Source organism: Copadichromis virginalis, linkage group LG7, assembly GCF_057382275.1.
Source record: "Copadichromis virginalis isolate Kocher_CV1m ecotype Utaka linkage group LG7, C_Virginalis_male_GT1.1, whole genome shotgun sequence".
Taxonomy (NCBI): Eukaryota; Metazoa; Chordata; class Actinopteri; order Cichliformes; family Cichlidae; genus Copadichromis; species Copadichromis virginalis.
Window position 1 is genome coordinate 858,803 of NC_140624.1, and position 17,400 is coordinate 876,202.

A 17,400-nucleotide genomic window follows, 5' to 3' on the forward strand; every position below is an offset into this window, starting at 1 on the left:
TCTTTCCGTCACTAGCCACAGCTCGTGGCCATAGGTGAGGGTAGGGACGTAGATCGACCGGTAAATTGAGAGCTTTGCTTTTACACTCAGCTCCCTCTTCACCACGACGGACCCCAGCACTAATCCGTCTGTCTATCTCCGGGTCCCTTCTCCCATCACTCGCGAACAAGACCCGAGATACTTGAACTCCTCCACTTCGGGCAGGAACTCATCCCCGACCCAGAGTGGACACTCCACCCTTTTCCGGCTGAGAACCATGGCCTCAGATTTGGAGGTGCTGATCCTCATTCCCGCTGCTTCACACTCGGCTGTGAACCGTTCCAATGCGAACTGGAGGCCCTCACCCGATGAAGCAAAAAGAACCACATCATCCGCGAAAAGCAGAGATGAGATTCTGAGGCCACCAAAGTTAAAGCCCTCCGCCACTTGGCTGCACCTAGAAATCGGTGACAAAGGGCAGCCCTGGCGGAGCCCATCACCCACCTCGAACAAGTCCGACTTATTGCCGGCAATGCGAACCAAGCTCTTGCAACGGTTGTATAGGGATCGAATGGTGCGTAGCGATGGGCCAGACACCCAATACTCCCGCAGCACCTCCCACAGGACACCCCGAGGGACACGGTCGAATGCCTTCTCCAAGTCCACAAAACACATGTAGACTGGTTGGGCAAACTCCCATGCACCCTCAAGTATTCTTGAGAGGATAAAGAGCTGGTCCAGTGTTCCGCGACCAGGACGAAAACCGCATTGTTCCTCCTATATCCGAGGTTCGACTAGCGGACGAACTCTCCTTTCCAGCACCCTGGCATAGACTTTCCCAGGGAGGCTGAGGAGTGTGATCCCCCTGTTGTTGGAACACACCCTCCGGTCCCCCTTCTTAAAAATGGGGACCACCCCGGTCTGCCAGTCCAGGGGTACTGGCCCGGGAGGATGGGCCCATTTCCCCTTTTCAGGCTGGTGGCTGGGCCCCATGGACTAAGGCCCGGCCACCAGGCACTCACCCTCAGGCATCCTCCCCGGGCCTGGCTCCAGGGCGGGGCCCCGGTAACCCTATATCCCGGGCAGGGTAAATGTTCCCTCAATGTTTTTCTCATAAGGGTCTTTTGAATAGCTCTTTGTCTGGTCCCTCACCCAGGACCAATTTGCCATGGGAGACCCTGCCAGAGGGCAAAAGCCCCCAGACAACAAAGCCCCTGGGTTCCCTGGGACACACAAAACTACTCCACCACGATAAGGTAGCGATTCACGAAAAGGGCGAGTAAATAATCTCTCTTCTAAATCAGTTTCTTCACATCACCCTAATGCCTGCCCATCATCTGAAAAACCTGACACTGGGATGCCCGCTGGGATTGAAACGATGGGCATAGGCGTGAGTTTCTCAAAATGGGCTTAACTGGAAATTTCTATTTGCAACTTTACATAAATTTGGTTTTGGACCCTCTTTCATAAACTGGTTAAAAATATTATATAACTCCCCAACAGCTTGTGTCAGAACAAATGACCAAACATCCTCCAGCTTCTCTCTTCTGAGGGGCACCAGACAGGGATGCCCACTCTCCCCTTCACTGTTTGCTATTTTTATTGAGCCACTAGCAGCAGCAATTAGACAGGCTACAACAATTAAGGGCATAAAATGTAAGAATATAGAACATAAAATCAGCCTTTATGCAGATGATGTGTTACTTTTTCTCCAAAACTCACAAACCAATATCTCTGGGGTAATTGCATTGATAAATTCCTTCTCAAGTGTCTCAGATTATTCAATTAACTGGTCGAAATCAACAGTTCTTCCGATTAATTTCTCCTTCCATAATTCTTCTCCTTCCCCACTGCAATGTGGAAATATAAAATATTTAGGTATTAATGTCTCTCCTAAACTTTCAGAATTAACTAAATTAAAACACATCCCACTTTTAAAGACAGTAGAAGGCGACCTGGCTAGATGGAAATCTTTACCCATATCACTCATGGGAAGGGTCGCCGCTATAAAAATGATGGTCTTGCCAAAAATAAACTATTTATTTTCAATGATCCCAAATAAGCCATCACAAGATTGGTTCAGATCTCTAGACTCGTATATTTCTAAATTCCTTTGGAAAGATAAACCCCCACGTATCAGCTTAAAAACACTACAAAGGACCAAGGATAAAGGAGGATTAGATCTGCCTAACTTTAATTACTATTTTTTAGCCAACAGGCTTCAGTTCATCTCTAGATGGTTTAAACACACGCTCTTAGATGAACCTTGGATAGATGTAGAACAGGCACTATGTAATAACCTAGAAATTTCAGACCTACCATTTATCAGCTCAAACATCAAACGACATGAATGCTTTAAAAGCATCAATATTAGCTCTTCTCTGACAGCATGGTGGGAGTTTCTAAAAATGACAGTCTTCATTAATCCCATGCAAACGTATAATGTCAGGTGTGTTTCCAGAACCACTAAAAACCTATACTGAAAAAGGACAATCTTGACAAGACACAAATGAACAACTACAGGCCGATCTCAAATCTCCCATTTTTAAGTAAGATCATTGAAAAAGCAGTTTCTCTTAGATGAACCTTGGCTAGATGTAGAAAAAGCACTTTGCAATAATCTAGAGATCTCAGACCTACCATCCAACATCCTTTGGTCTCAGATATGCTTAAAAACCTTTCAATGGATCAGAAATCCCAGTTTGCAATTAATACAATACAAAATATTACACAGAGTGCACTATACTGGTCATAGGATGTTCAAGATGGGCTATACGCCTTCCAACAACTGCTCACACTGCACAGCAAATACACCGGACAGTTACATCCACGCTCTTTGGTTTTGTCCACCAGTTCAGAAATTTTGGCGTGAGATATGTGAAGACTTATCAAAGTGTCTGAAATGTAACATTCCAGCCTCCCCTTTAGTATGCTTGCTGGGCAACTTGGATGAGGTCACTGCAGAAATAAACACAGCCCACGTTGTTTTTACTGCCCTATGCATTGCCAAGAAAATGGTCCTCATTAACTGGAAAAATAAAAATAATCTTAATTCTAACCAATATAGAAACCATCTAATAGATCACATTAGTCTTGATACAACATCTGCCATCACATTTGATCAATCCCTTTTGGCTCCTTTGATCGGCTTCATCACCTAGTGGGGGTGGGGGGTCATGGTTTGGTCCTGCCTTCGCTATTGTGGTTGATATGGGGGTAGGGACGGCCTTAGGGCGTCTGGGGAGTCCCTAGGGACGATTCCCTAGAGGGACTAACCTGGGGGATGTGGCCATGACCTGGTTAGGAGCTCTGGGGCTCTTAGATGGTGTTTTCCTTGTGGCTGCGTACAGCGGAGATGGGGGAGGGTCTGTGCTGGCGGACATTGGTTACTGGCCTGGTAGCCTGGCTGCCCCTGGGAGGGTCTGGGACGGGTGTGGAGGCTTGGGGGTCTGGGGGTGCTCCGCCCCCCGGTCTGGGGTGCTGGCTGGGCCTTGGGGGCTTGGGTCCTGGCTGTTGTGTCGCCGGAGCAGTGGGCGGGTGGGTGCAGGGGGGCTCAGCCCCAGTGCAGGGGACCTCTGGTGCATCGGCCCTACTAGGGGGCTCTCTAACTGGTGGGGAGATTGTTATACAGTTGGGCAAAAAAGTATTTAGTCAGCCACCGATTGTGCAAGTTCCCCCACCTAAAATGATGACAGAGGTCAGTAATTTGCACCAGAGGTACACTTCAACTGTGAGAGACAGAATGTGAAAAAAAAAATCCATGAATCCACATGGTAGGATTTGTAAAGAATTTATTGGTAAATCAGGGTGGAAAATAAGTATTTGGTCAATAACAAAAATACAACTCAATACTTTGTAACATAACCTTTGTTGGCAATAACAGAGGTCAAACGTTTACTATAGGTCTTTACCAGGTTTGCACACACAGTAGCTGGTATTTTGGTCCATTCCTCCATGCAGATCTTCTCGAGAGCAGTGATGTTTTGGGGCTGTCGCCGAGCAACACGGACTTTCAACTCCCGCCACAGATTTTCTATGGGGTTGAGGTCTGGAGACTGGCTAGGCCACTCCAGGACTTTCAAATGCTTCTTACGGAGCCACTCCTTTGTTGCCCAGGCGGTGTGTTTTGGATCATTGTCATGTTGGAAGACCCAGCCTCGTTTCATCTTCAAAGTTCTCACTGATGGAAGGAGGTTTTGGCTCAAAATCTCATGATACATGGCCCCATTCATTCTGTCCTTAACACGGATCAGTCGTCCTGTCCCCTTGGCAGAAAAACAGCCCCATAGCATGATGTTTCCACCCCCATGCTTCACAGTAGGTATGGTGTTCTTGGGATGCAACTCAGTATTCTTCTTCCTCCAAACACGACGAGTTGAGTTTCTACCAAAAAGTTCTACTTTGGTTTCATCTGACCACATGACATTCTCCCAATCCTCTGCTGTATCATCCATTTGCTCTCTGGCAAACTTCAGACGGGCCTGGACATGCACTGGCTTCAGCAGCGGAACACGTCTGGCACTGCGGGATTTGATTCCCTGCCGTTGTAGTGTGTTACTGATGGTGACCTTTGTTACTTTGGTCCCAGCTCTCTGCAGGTCATTCACCAGGTCCCCCCATGTGGTTCTGGGATCTTTGCTCACCGTTCTCATGATCATTTTGACCCCACGGGATGAGATCTTGCGTGGAGCCCCAGATCGAGGGAGATTATCAGTGGTCTTGTATGTCTTCCATTTTCTGATGATTGCTCCCACAGTTGATTTTTTCACACCAAGCTGCTTGCCTATTGTAGATTCACTCTTCCCAGTCTGGTGCAGGTCTACAATACTTTTCCTGGTGTCCTTCGAAAGCTCTTTGGTCTTGGCCATGGCGGAGTTTGGAGTCTGACTGTTTGAGGCTGTGGACAGGTGTCTTTTATACAGATGATGAGTTCAAACAGGTGCCATTCATACAGGTAACGAGTGGGGGACAGAAAAGCTTCTTACAGAGGACGTTACAGGTCTGTGAGAGCCAGAGATTTTCCTTGTTTGAGGTGACCAAATACTTATTTTCCACCCTGATTTACGAATAAATTCTTTACAAATCCTACCATGTGAATTCATGGATTTTTTTTTCACATTCTGTCTCTCACAGTTGAAGTGTACCTCTGGTGCAAATTACTGACCTCTGTCATCATTTTAAGTGGGGGAACTTGCACAATCGGTGGCTGACTAAATACTTTTTTGCCCCACTGTATCTTTGCAGGTGGTCTCCTCACTACAGGAGCTCACTCTGCAGGTGGGGGGGGAGAGATATAGGAGAGGTGGAGAATGAACTCAACCTGGGTGTCTATTGTCTTGTGTAGTTTGGGAGATGATTGGATGATGGGGTGGGTGCAGTTTTCTATATGTCAGGTTGGGTCTTAGACTCAACCTCTCTGGGAACATCTCAGGCCCTCCAAAGTACGGAGGCCTATCTCCTCTCACCACACTCCCTGCCGGTGGCTGATGCCCTCAGACGTTGGTGTGTTGGTGGTCCTTGTCGTCTGGGGCTGGGCGCTAATGTATGTACTGGCTCACTCCTGGTGGCCGATTGGCGGGGCCGGACGCCTGTGGCCCGGCTGGGCTCTTTCCAGGGGGTGGGATGCCCTCAGGCCTCTGGGCCTGAAGCTCGGTCATCTCTGGCACAGCTGGCTGCCGGCAGAGCCCGCGGGCACGCCACTGCAACCCCCTCTGGCTTCTGCTCTGTAGCTGCGGGCTGACCTCTCCTTTGGGGCTCCACTCAGCTCTTCCCAGGAGGGTGGCACGGTTCCCCCCCCTTTGGTGGTCCTCCTCGGGTCCTTGTACTCTGGGGCCTCTGGATATCTGGGGCCTGGATTTCCTCCATACCTGCTTCATACCCTGGTGGACGGGGCTATGGCCCCCCCACACTCCCTAGCAGATCGTTACATGGAGAAACCTTTGGAATACAAGCATGCTGATCCACACAGGTGTGCACACAGGTGTACACACGGGTGTTCACAGATGCGGACTACACCTTTCTTGGCTGCTGCCTCAAAGCACATTGTGCGCTGTCTATCTTGCGTGCTGCACAATATCGTTTATTATTCAGTATCTACTGTTATCTACTGCTAGCTAGTTTATTGTGATGGTGCTGTTTTTTTTTATTATGTTGCTCTTTGTTGTTTGCTTTCTCTTCTGTTTCTCCATACAGGTGACCCAGGTGTTTGTTTTTTTTGTTTGTTTTTTTTCTTTCTTCCCCCCTTTCTCACCGTCTCTTCTCCCCTTTGGTTTTTCTTTCTCTCCCTCTCTTTCTTTCATTCTTTCTCCCTGTCCTATCCTTCAGTCATGTCTGTCCCATTTGTAGCAACTGAAAATAAAATAAATTCATAATTATAATAAAGGTCAATCAAATGGACCAAAATGGCAAGGCCATGATGATCCACTTGGTAAAATAAATCTGCTTGGCATCTTTCTTGGCCTTAAGACAACAATTCTGATGGCTAAAGATCCAAATGGGACAAAAAAAAAGGGGGGGGGGGCTCATTGAGTGCAGCACGGATAAGATCTTGGAAAGGCTGACGGCTGCCGTGAATACTCGAATAAGATCTCTGAGTGCAGACTGGATTACATCCCTCCTGGGAACACGACGGGTCTGAGCCCACGCTGGAATGGTAGCGCTGGGCAGGATGGCTGCTGTGTTTGCTTCAGATAACTCCTCACCCCCCCCACCCAACCCTGTGGCTTGTCACATGCTCCATAATGTTGTGCTGAGGACATTTATGTGCTTTTTGTGCAGAGGAGTTTTTTTGTTTCCTGTTCTCATGCTGTCCTCCCAGGAGCCCAGCATGAGTAGAGGTCTCTTTTTTTCCTCTTGTACTTTCCCATTGTAGTGTATATTTCGGTGTTTTCTTTTCTGTAACGCTACCGATCTCCGACCTGTATCCCCATGTGATGTCTGTGTTGTGTGTGTAAGGTCGGGGGGGTCCTATTTCACTGCAGGGCAACCTGCACGTGGCGAATAAAGCATTGATTGATTGATTGATTGATTGATTGATTGATTGATTGACTGTATTTTCTTTGGCGCTGAACAAAAGATCAGCCAACCATACAGAGACTGCCTGATTTATTAGTGTGACTTTAAAATGTTTCCCACATTTGTAGGTTCCCTGTAAGGTAACAATATTTGTTGAATGTGAATAGGAATGCAGAGGATTAATTTGGGTTTCTAGTGGTTGATTAACTGAATCACAAAATACAAATAGTGGAAAAAAAGTGTTTTTCTCCAGATGCCATTTACACGCGTGAATAATAATAACTCCTTTTCTCTTGCATCCTCTGCTTGACACAAATATTTGTTTTTCGAGCACTTACTCTTACGTAGTATTTTCCTACCTTGTTTCCAGAGCTTGGCTTTTTTCCCACTAGCACAAGCCTTTATGCCAGTGGTTCTTAACCTGGGTTCGATCGAACCCTAGGGGTTCGGTGAGTCGGTCTCAGGGGTTCGGCAGAGCCTCCACCGTGACATGCAACGCTCATTTTGTGCACCAATAAAAAACATATCTATGTCTTGAATTTGAAAAAAATCATATTTTATTTTTCACTAAAGAGGGGTTCAGTGAATGCGCATATGAAACTGGTGGGGTTCGGTACCGCCAACAAGGTTAAGAACCACTGCTTTATGGAGAAGACAAACTAGAGAAGGGAGAAAAGGAAACAAGAGATAATGCAGAGGGAGCTGTGCTGTGAGATGGCTGCATTCACTACCAAAATCATGGCAACCCATCAGCGTTACCTTGAACCAGACATGGGGGTGCCATTGTACGCAAAGTTTTAAAGGCACATTATTGCATGTAGTTCTCAAAACGTGACATTCAGAAGAGGTAAAGACTAAGAGTGGCAGCGATGTTAGACGTCTGAAATGATCTATGATCAAAACGTCATGTCACGTCATCTTTGAATCCTCTTCATATGTTGCTGCAATGAGCCCATTTTGACCTGTTACATTTAAAAAAAAACTGATATATTAACAGTGGTAAACAGAGCGCCTTGGTTCTCAGTGATTTTCAACTGCTTTTCTTTTAGACTGAGCGCGTGCTGATCTAGGAAAATTAAAATCTCAAGCCTCAATATTTGGATCGTAGATAATTGTATTACTGTAAAACACAATTTCAGTATGTTTTCAAACCCCTATCAATTCAAAACTTGTCTCAGTCAGCTCAGCTTTAAAACAGTTTGCTCTTTGCTGCATCAGCAATAACAAAATAACTACACAAAGGCACAATGATGGCCCAAATCAATGATCTCAAGTGTTCCAGACAAAAAGGATGCATTCAGGATACCTCAGGGTGCTTTATACTATAAGGTACAGACACTTCAATAATTAAACCTATGAACTATTATTATTGGTAAATCTGTTTTTGTCATGTGTTTTGTTGGAAATTAAAATGTAATTACACCTACAAATATTTAAATGCAGGTATACTAGGTTTTAGACAAAGAAATAAATATACTGTTCAGTAAGTGCGGTTACATAATTTCATAGTAGTGCATAAGTAATTTAAAGTAGCGTCTAACTTCTAGCTACATTATAACAGTTACAGAACACCCATCACGCACATTACAAAAAATAAGTATTAAATAAAAGGTGTAAAATAAATCAATTAAATAATTTAATTCTTTCACTGGATAATGTGCCCCATGGCCAGTAAAGCACAGTGTACTTATAATATAAGAACGTTAAGTATCATTCTGTACCTGCAGATACAAACTGCTCATGCGCTACTTAAAGTTGTTTACACATCACTTAAAATCATTCACAAACTATTTAAATTTACTTGCAAATAATTATTTCATTGTTTCTTGTGAAAAGCTGACCAGTTAAATAAGATTAACACTTTTTATTATTGTGAATTTACTGTGTGTAACAATAGTCTCGTACCTCTAGTGATACCACACAATTAGCCCACAAATACACTTTAAATGGTAAATAAATGGCCTGTATTTATATAGCGCTTTACTAGTCCCTAAGGACCCCAAAGCGCTTTACATATCCAGTCATCCACCCATTCACACACACATTCACACACTGGTGATGGCTACGCTTTAATATCACGCCGACAAAAACGCCTTCCACACCAAGCAGACACGTGGGTTTACAAATGGACGTAATCAACTGCTCTGATCAATAAGACTTTAAATGAAACACACTCATCATTGTATCCTGTGGCTGTGGTACTAGCTGGTGTCATAGTTGAAATGTATAACGGTGGTAAGTGAGTGTGTGACTCTGTGTGTTTGTGTGTTTATCCGACACGTAAAGTAGAACGCTCTCAGCCAGGGTCACAGGGAGCACTTAACACTGACAGAGAGGGAGAGAAGAAGAAGGAGCAGGGAGGTGCAGGCTGTGTGTGGAAGTGGGGTGGGGTGCGTTAATGTTTCAGCCTTCTGGGAGGAAGGTGTTAAATTTCTCATCCTCCAGGTCTGTCACCTGCGGGCATCTGTCTCTCTGTGGTAATTAATGAACTGCACCTACTGAACTGGTGAGATTTTCAACATGGGAATCATACACTGGACAGTCTTGCGATTTGGGTTATGTTGTTAAAACCAGTCACCAGTACGACAGGATGTGGTGATTGCCAAAGACTCTCAAAATGACATATTTTAGTGTTTTCACGTTTGCAGTTCTACTCAGGCACTGAACAAATGTCATGCTAGTTTATTTCTGGATATATAATATAATAAGGCAAGAAAAATGATAGATATTCCTGCTATTGCACCACTGAAAGCCCGTGAACCTCTTCTGTCACTGCAGCAACATTATTGGGTCAAATGCAATAACATGGACCAGCGGTCATTTCCTGAAAGACATCCAACATTATGAAAATAAGGAAGGTATTGCAAGTGATTTCTTGCCCTTGGGGTTTATCTATCAGAGCCAGCAGCCTGTTGTGTCACTGACCTCACGTTAGGCCTGATTTAGGTTATGTGATGACGAGCGTGTGTTTGTTGACCAGCTTGTGTATGCTTCAAGCCTCACAATAACCAGGATAAGAATGCAGTTAAATGGGAGAGATGCTCAGGGTTGCCACAATGTGACAGCCATTTAGGATTAAAGTCAGTAAAAATGTATATTGTAAACTCCTTAACCCAGATAGACGGCATCGTGAAAGACGATACAATAAAGTCTTGAGCAGTGTGAGATTATTATACTATCTTATGCCACGTTATAGCTCTAATTAAAGATTGTGAAATCATTTTGTAGTTTTAGGTTGCATTATACTCCTGACTTAGAAGAAGGTGACAACTATTAGATTTATTAGACTGATTTGTATTACATTAGACTGCTGATTTATTGTGAATGACTGATATTGTTTTATGATGCACTATACTGCTGCTGTCACAGGCTGGGTCTTTGACCCAGCGCTCTGAGCTCATTTTTGTATTTTTCTCATTCTGATATGTGATTCGTTTTTGTGTCATTTCCTATCTAGCTTTAGTTTGGGCAGTTATTGTTTATTGTTCCCTTGGTTTTCTATGTTTGAGTTCTTGCATTATTCATCACGTATTAGGTATGTTAAGTTTGTGTTGTCATGTCTAGTTTTAGTGTTTCCTGTTTTATTCTGACAGTGTCATGTGTTCTTTGGTCATTGTATTTAGTTTCACTCCTCCTGGTCCTGTCATTAGATTCATGTCAGTCAGCTGTTTTCCTCATGTGTCTCCACTTCCCCTGATCACCTCATGTGTGTATTTAAGCCTTCTGTTTTCTGCATGTCATTGTCGGGTCGTCTGTTTACCTCAGTCATAGTCACGTCTGTTAGCCTACGTTAGTCTTAGTCATAGTCTTTGCCTGTTTATGCCACCTCAGTCATAGTCATAGTCTTTGCCTGTTATCCCCACCATAGTCATAGTCATAGAACTTCGTAGTATTTGTTTCTTAGTGTTAGAAAGAACAGAACATACTGCACAGGAAGCCAAGGTCATAACTCAGGTGCCGTAAGAGAGAAAGAATGTGGATGTTTAGGTTTCATGACTTTGGAGGGGGGCTGAAGCTATAAGAATGTGAGAACCGGTCAGACACTTCGAGATCTGGCGGACACCCTCCTGTCCACATCTCCCGTCTAGACGTTTTTAATGCTCAAAGTGTTGTATGGAATATGGAATAAAGTGATTGAGCATTGCTGTTCTTCCTTCAGCCCAAAGATCAAAGAATTGGGATATTTAACAGCAGTAAGAGGACAGAGTTCTTTTTGTTGTTGTTTTTAATGTGCTTGGAAAACTGGAACTGATGTCACTGGGTCTGCAGAGTGTACTTAGTATCCTTACCTGCTCATCAGTAATGGTCATCAGATTGGAGGTGTCCTTTGTGGGTGGCTGCAATTTGAAGTCGCATGTTGAATCTGCTCTGAAGAACATCCACAACATGTCCTTTTCCTGATTTCTGGTTCTGATCGCCATGCACAAGGGTCCTTACCATCATGGTCAAAAATGGCACAGCAAAACATAGCTGCCAGCCATAAAATAAAGAAATTAATACATTAAAATTTTATTAATGTGTAGCAGTCGACATATGTCCACTATTTACAATAATAGCCTGTGGTCCAGGTAAAGGTGCCTGGAAAGTAGAGCGACTTGATTTTTTTAAGTTTCTTGAAGATGAGTGGGAGGTGAAATGTCTCAGAGAAACGTAAAGAAATCTATTCGGTTTACTTTCCCTGCTGTCAATTGATAGATGAAGCGCAAGGCATGCTGATAAACTCAAGCTCTCATTGAGTATGTATGTAGGATCATTGAAGGAATTTCTCCTCTCCTGCATGATTTGGTTGATTTTAAAATATTGAATTTTCATGTTTGTAACACTTCAGCTTACTGGCTTAATATGGCAGCCCTGTTGAGCATGAGTGGGCTCTACCAGCAGCAAACAAAGGCCTCCTAATTAGTAACTGGCAGGCCATTATACCTAGCTGCTGACAAGCCACACCCTGCCAGGAGTCCTTCCCAAAACACAGTCAGCCCTATAAACATCTATTGCTCCAATCCATCGATAACCCTATATTTAAATTTATAACATACAAACCTAAAAATCCCAAATGTCACCAAAAATTCCCAAGCATCTTCCTCACCCTCTCCCTTTAAATAGTGTTCACAGCCCTGGGACACACAAATAAACTAAAAATTAGCACATGTATTTACAACAACTGCACAAATAGAATCACACGTACCTAAAACCATGAAAATCGATGAAATGATCTCTTTATCTTACAGCGTCTGTCCTTAGCTCTTATGTGAAAGCATGTACGCATCCACTATTAGTTAAAAAACAGCAATCCAAATTACTCTAAACAAGTAACTCTTTGTTATAATTGCATCAAATTGAAGTCAAATCAGGAGATGTGACACCTTCAGGTTGAGGTTTCCCTCCTGAGATCTTCACCACGTCTCATCCACAATCTCTGTGATTTGCACATCTTATAAAAAACATCTTCTCTTGATGATTTTCATATAATTTCATCTACGTTTCACAATAAAACGACACACATTTAGTCACAGAGACCTGAGAAACTGCAGTCAGTGTGCTCTATACATGAAATGCAAGAAAATAACTTGAGGGTGAAAAAACAACAATAACAGCAGGAGTCACAAAAGGACTCAAAATACGACATGAACAATGGTAGGCAAGGATTGCTTAAGCAGGGCTGCCACTTCAGTATTAGTATATCTAGAAATATAAATAAAGAGTTAATTAAAGAGAGGGAGAATGACTGAGATTAAGAGCAGAGGACAGGGAGGGAAGCAGGTATGAAGAGAAAGCAGAGACAGTAAAGGGGTGAAATAGGAGGAGAGTTTGTGGTGTTCCACTCGGGCTGGGGAGGGAAAGAGCTGTGGAGGCCAGAAAAACAAGCAGACAATAAACAGATCGAAGGAGAGAGGAGAGAAAAACAGGCTGAGAGGGAGAAATAGGCACGGAGGGCTGGAGGCAAGCTCAGCATGAACTGCAGAGAGGAGACAGTGACAGACGAAGGGAGGAAACAAATGGAGAGAACATTAGCAATAAAGAGGATAAACTAACATAAAAATAAAAACCAGGGAGATGAAAGACAAGAGGCTGAAAAATTAAAATGTTTGTTATTGTTGTCTCTTCATTTCTAGTGTCAGAGCAAATTGTTGTGCATGTTAGCAAAGTCAACAAACTAAATAAAAAGACAAGTGGAGATGAGAAGACAAAGAAATGTTAATGTTCGATAAACCAAAGCTGAGAGAGGAGGAGATCGCTGTGAAAGGCAGCTACGGAGACGCATAACGGCTGAGGAGGCGAGTGAGACGATCAAGGTGAGCAGAAGAGAAACAGAATGATGAAGAAAAATAAAATAATCCAGAGAGATGGCTGAATTGGCTGTCAGAGCTCTGCTATCTTTATTACTTTTCTATAGAGCTGTTTGGAGGGAACAAAAGGAGAGTCTGTCTTCAATGTGTGTGGGTCCTGGGCGCCCAAGGCTGCCAGGAACCCGAGTGTTTGTGTGTGCGCACACAAAAGCCACACAGACGCAGGAACATGGTGCTTGTGCTTGCTGCTGGGGTCTTTTCATTGGAACCCAAGGCTCAACCTTCAGCTAAGAGAAACACAAGGCCAGCAGGGCTGAATAGCACACACACACACACACACACACACACACACACACACACACACACACACACACACACACACACACACCTACGCCTCCTCTCCATCACTCCCTCCTTCTATCTCTCTATTCTCATAAAGTTTTCCTGTCCAGTCGTTCTTCTGCAGCGATGATGGCGGCCCTATGTTATAGATTTTCTTTGTTTTGTGTTTTTGTCGTTTCCTTTGCAGTGTGCAAAAACATCAAGTCTATCCACAAGTTTCAGTTAGGCACAAAATAATAGTAAGACTGCCTATAAAAGATGGATTTAATTACTGTGGCATCGTTCATATTTCAGCTTTGAAGCCTCGAAACACAGCCGACAGCACGTCAATTTTTGGGGGGGCTAGAAGTGACCATGTTTGGTGGTGATGGTGAAGTTATCAGACGACTCAAGCAAGCAACAGAGTAATAAAATGGCAGATTTATGACCAACCATAAAACCTACAAAAGTTAAAAGACCCATTCTACTTTTAAATTCTACACAATAAGCCAACGTTTAGACATTTAGGACTAAATTAGCTGCAAAGGCATTTTCTGTATTAGCATCTTTATTTCTGGTGTATAGTTAAACATATGGGAGTCTACTGTCTGGATTTCAGAGCCGGGGTAGCCACACGAGGACACTGCTAAAAGAAAAAGAAAAAGCACCACAGATGCACAGAATGTGTTCATTGTGCAAACAGGTACCAGCAACCGTGTATGGCCTGGTTTCATTTTGCATTCAGTCCAAAATTCCCCCAAATTGTGACTCAACCTTATTCTAAGTACCTGTCATAAACTTTGAGGAGAGTTACATTCGAGGTAAAAACCACCTTTGATACTGTCGGTGAAACATACTTATTTGCCCAGGCTGGATGAAGACTTCTTCCAAATGGTCCTTAGATAATTAGCTGCTATTCGTGTTCCTAATGTGTTCAATAGCTGATTTGGTGACTCATTCATTCACCTCCAGTGGACGTTATTCTGATTTCTAAAAGCTCTTAAAATTTAGAGCTTCCTAAAGCCTTCCAATCTGAGCGTATGCGTGTGAGAGAGAAGGTTTTTAATGTTTGTGCGTATGATACAGAGAGGAGGAGGACAGATGATACAAACAGAGCAGTTTTACATTTCCAGCCAGCTGCTAATCGGACATCAAAAACACAGAGGGAGAGTTGTGTTCTATCAAGTGGCAACTGACCACCGTGAGAGTGCGTGTATGTGTGTAAAGGGAAAAGACGGGTGATAGTTTAGCTGATTGTGCTTGATACACACACCTGTTTCACTTTACTCTCATCTTGAGTGTTATCTGTCTTCTTCTTCATCAGCCCCTCCTCTCTACTTCAACCCCTCGCTCTAAGGAGTGGGTGTGCTCTCTGCTGTCCTTCTCCAATCTCTCTCCTCAGTGTGTGTCCACTGCTGCCATGGACACAGCGCACACACACACACACACACACACACACACACACACACACACACACACACACACACACACACACACACACGCACACACACCTCTTCAGCACCTTTCTCCTGCCTCCTCTGTCCTCCTTCCTACCACCTTCTCCTTGCTCTCCTCCACCTTGTCTGTTCTCACTTCTCTTCATTAAGCCTCCACCATCTCCTCTTTGCCCCCTGCTTAGTGCTCACTTATCAAAGCTACATTCAAAGCACAGGAGGAGATCGGAGGAGAGATGGGTCAGATAAGACCAATAAGTAAGGGGTGCGTGTGTACGACAAAAACAAGTGCGCATCTCTGCTGATGGTTGTGCGTGTGCCTCCCTATCTATGTCTGCATGTGTGACTTCTCTAAGTGTGCGATTGGTGTATTCTCTTCCTTGCCTGGGGCGATGCAAAGCGGGCACAGAATCCAAAACAGCTTTACCCTCTGACTGCATCAGTAGAAAGCAATTACACAGAGACAGGCATGAGGCACCACCTCAGACAGCCTGCACATGCAGAGGCTCCACAGTCCGGTGCCTTTGATCCAAGAAACGACTTTATGACAAAGAAATTTCAATGTTGCGTTTTTCATGACCCTAAACAAACATTTTGCACAAAAGTCTGACATGAGGAGCTTCACTAAAAGAAATTTCATTGATTTTCATTTAATTGTAAGTGTAAATGTACATGTTACACAAGCTGTAAAACACATGAATGAGCCTCGACATCACTGCTGGAAAGCCACTGAATATACTCTGGTTTAGTTTTGAGGGATTTGTAGTTTATTTAGGTATTTTGATTTTATTCTGCTTCATGCTACTGTGCTACTATACTTCAAGCAGTGTTAGCAAGGTATTGGAAAAATACAAAATAAACATAAAATCAGACATAGTTGTCAAATGTCATGTATAACTTCTGGTCAAAGGCCATCCATAATAATAATATTAATAGATCGTATATGCAGTGTTGGGAAGGTTACTTTTAAAATGTATTCCATTACAGAATACAGAATACATGCCCCAAAATGTATTCTGTAACGTATTCCGTTACGTTACTCAATGACAGTAACGTATTCTGAATACTTTGGATTACTTAATATATTATCATGCTTTTTACAACAACGTGAATGTACTATTGCTGTGTGATTTATTACTATTACTGAAGGTCCGCGACTCCGAACTGTAGTAAAGGGACCTCTGACTAATACGGCGGGGTCCCTGTCGGCTCGTAGCTGAAAAATAGCTTTACTTTGTTGTGTGGGTCAACTTTTCTTGCGAGAGACAGAGAGAGGCGTTGAAAGGCTGCTCTAACGGAACTTATTGTTTTCGGAGGAAAACACGAACACGGTGTACAGTCGAGTCTTAATAGCTTACTTACAACTGGGCTCGTCAGGCTCTCTTCTTGGCTGCAGTGGTTATTATTATATTTACATGCTTCCAGCTCCCGTTTTTCCTCGATGACAACTCGTACCTTTCCACTCCCCTTTTTCTCCCTCCTCGCGCTCACAGACACATAATGTGTATGGCAGTCCATTCTCCCTGCAGCACGGACTACACTGCCCATGATGCTACATTCTTTAGAGCTATGCTTGTACCATTCTGCCTGTTAGCTTAGCACAACAACAACAACAACAACGAAAAGGCGCTCTCTCACCCAGGAAACACACAGTCGCAGAGAGAGAGAGAGAGCGTCGCCCTGTAACCATGGCAACCATAACGCTGCCGCCTGGAACAACAGAACGTAGCTGTCAAACAAACCCAAACAGTCCTGACCCGCGACAAAATGAAACAGGAAAGTACCGCAGTGTAATCCATTTATTTCAACAAAGTAACTGTATTCTGAATACCACCTTTTTAAACGGTAACTGTAACGGAATATAGTTACTCATATTTTGTATTTTAAATACGTAACGGCGGTACATGTATTCCGTTACTCCCCAACACTGCGTATATGGCAATATAAAAATGAAATGAAATGAAATGAAACTGAAGATCTGTAAAATGTGATATGATGAAACTTTGTCGATTTTCATACTAAACAAGATCATATATTAACATGAATATAAATGATAAAGGTACAACAAAATGATCTGACTCCTTAAAGTCAAGACAAGCAACGGACTTGAGTTAGTTTTCAAAACTCTGGAGAGAAATCAATAAAACATGTCGGATTTCAGTTTGGGCGATATCTGCTAACGGTAGTTTCTTCGTGCACCGATGGACAGCGCTTTTAGATTGCCGTTTGTTTATTACCATTTACACGTATGCAGTGATTTTACCATCGAATTCAAACTTTACCCAAGAGCAAACCTCAACTCATGTGTTCTAGCTTTCATCACTGGTAATGAAAGCTGGGTCTCT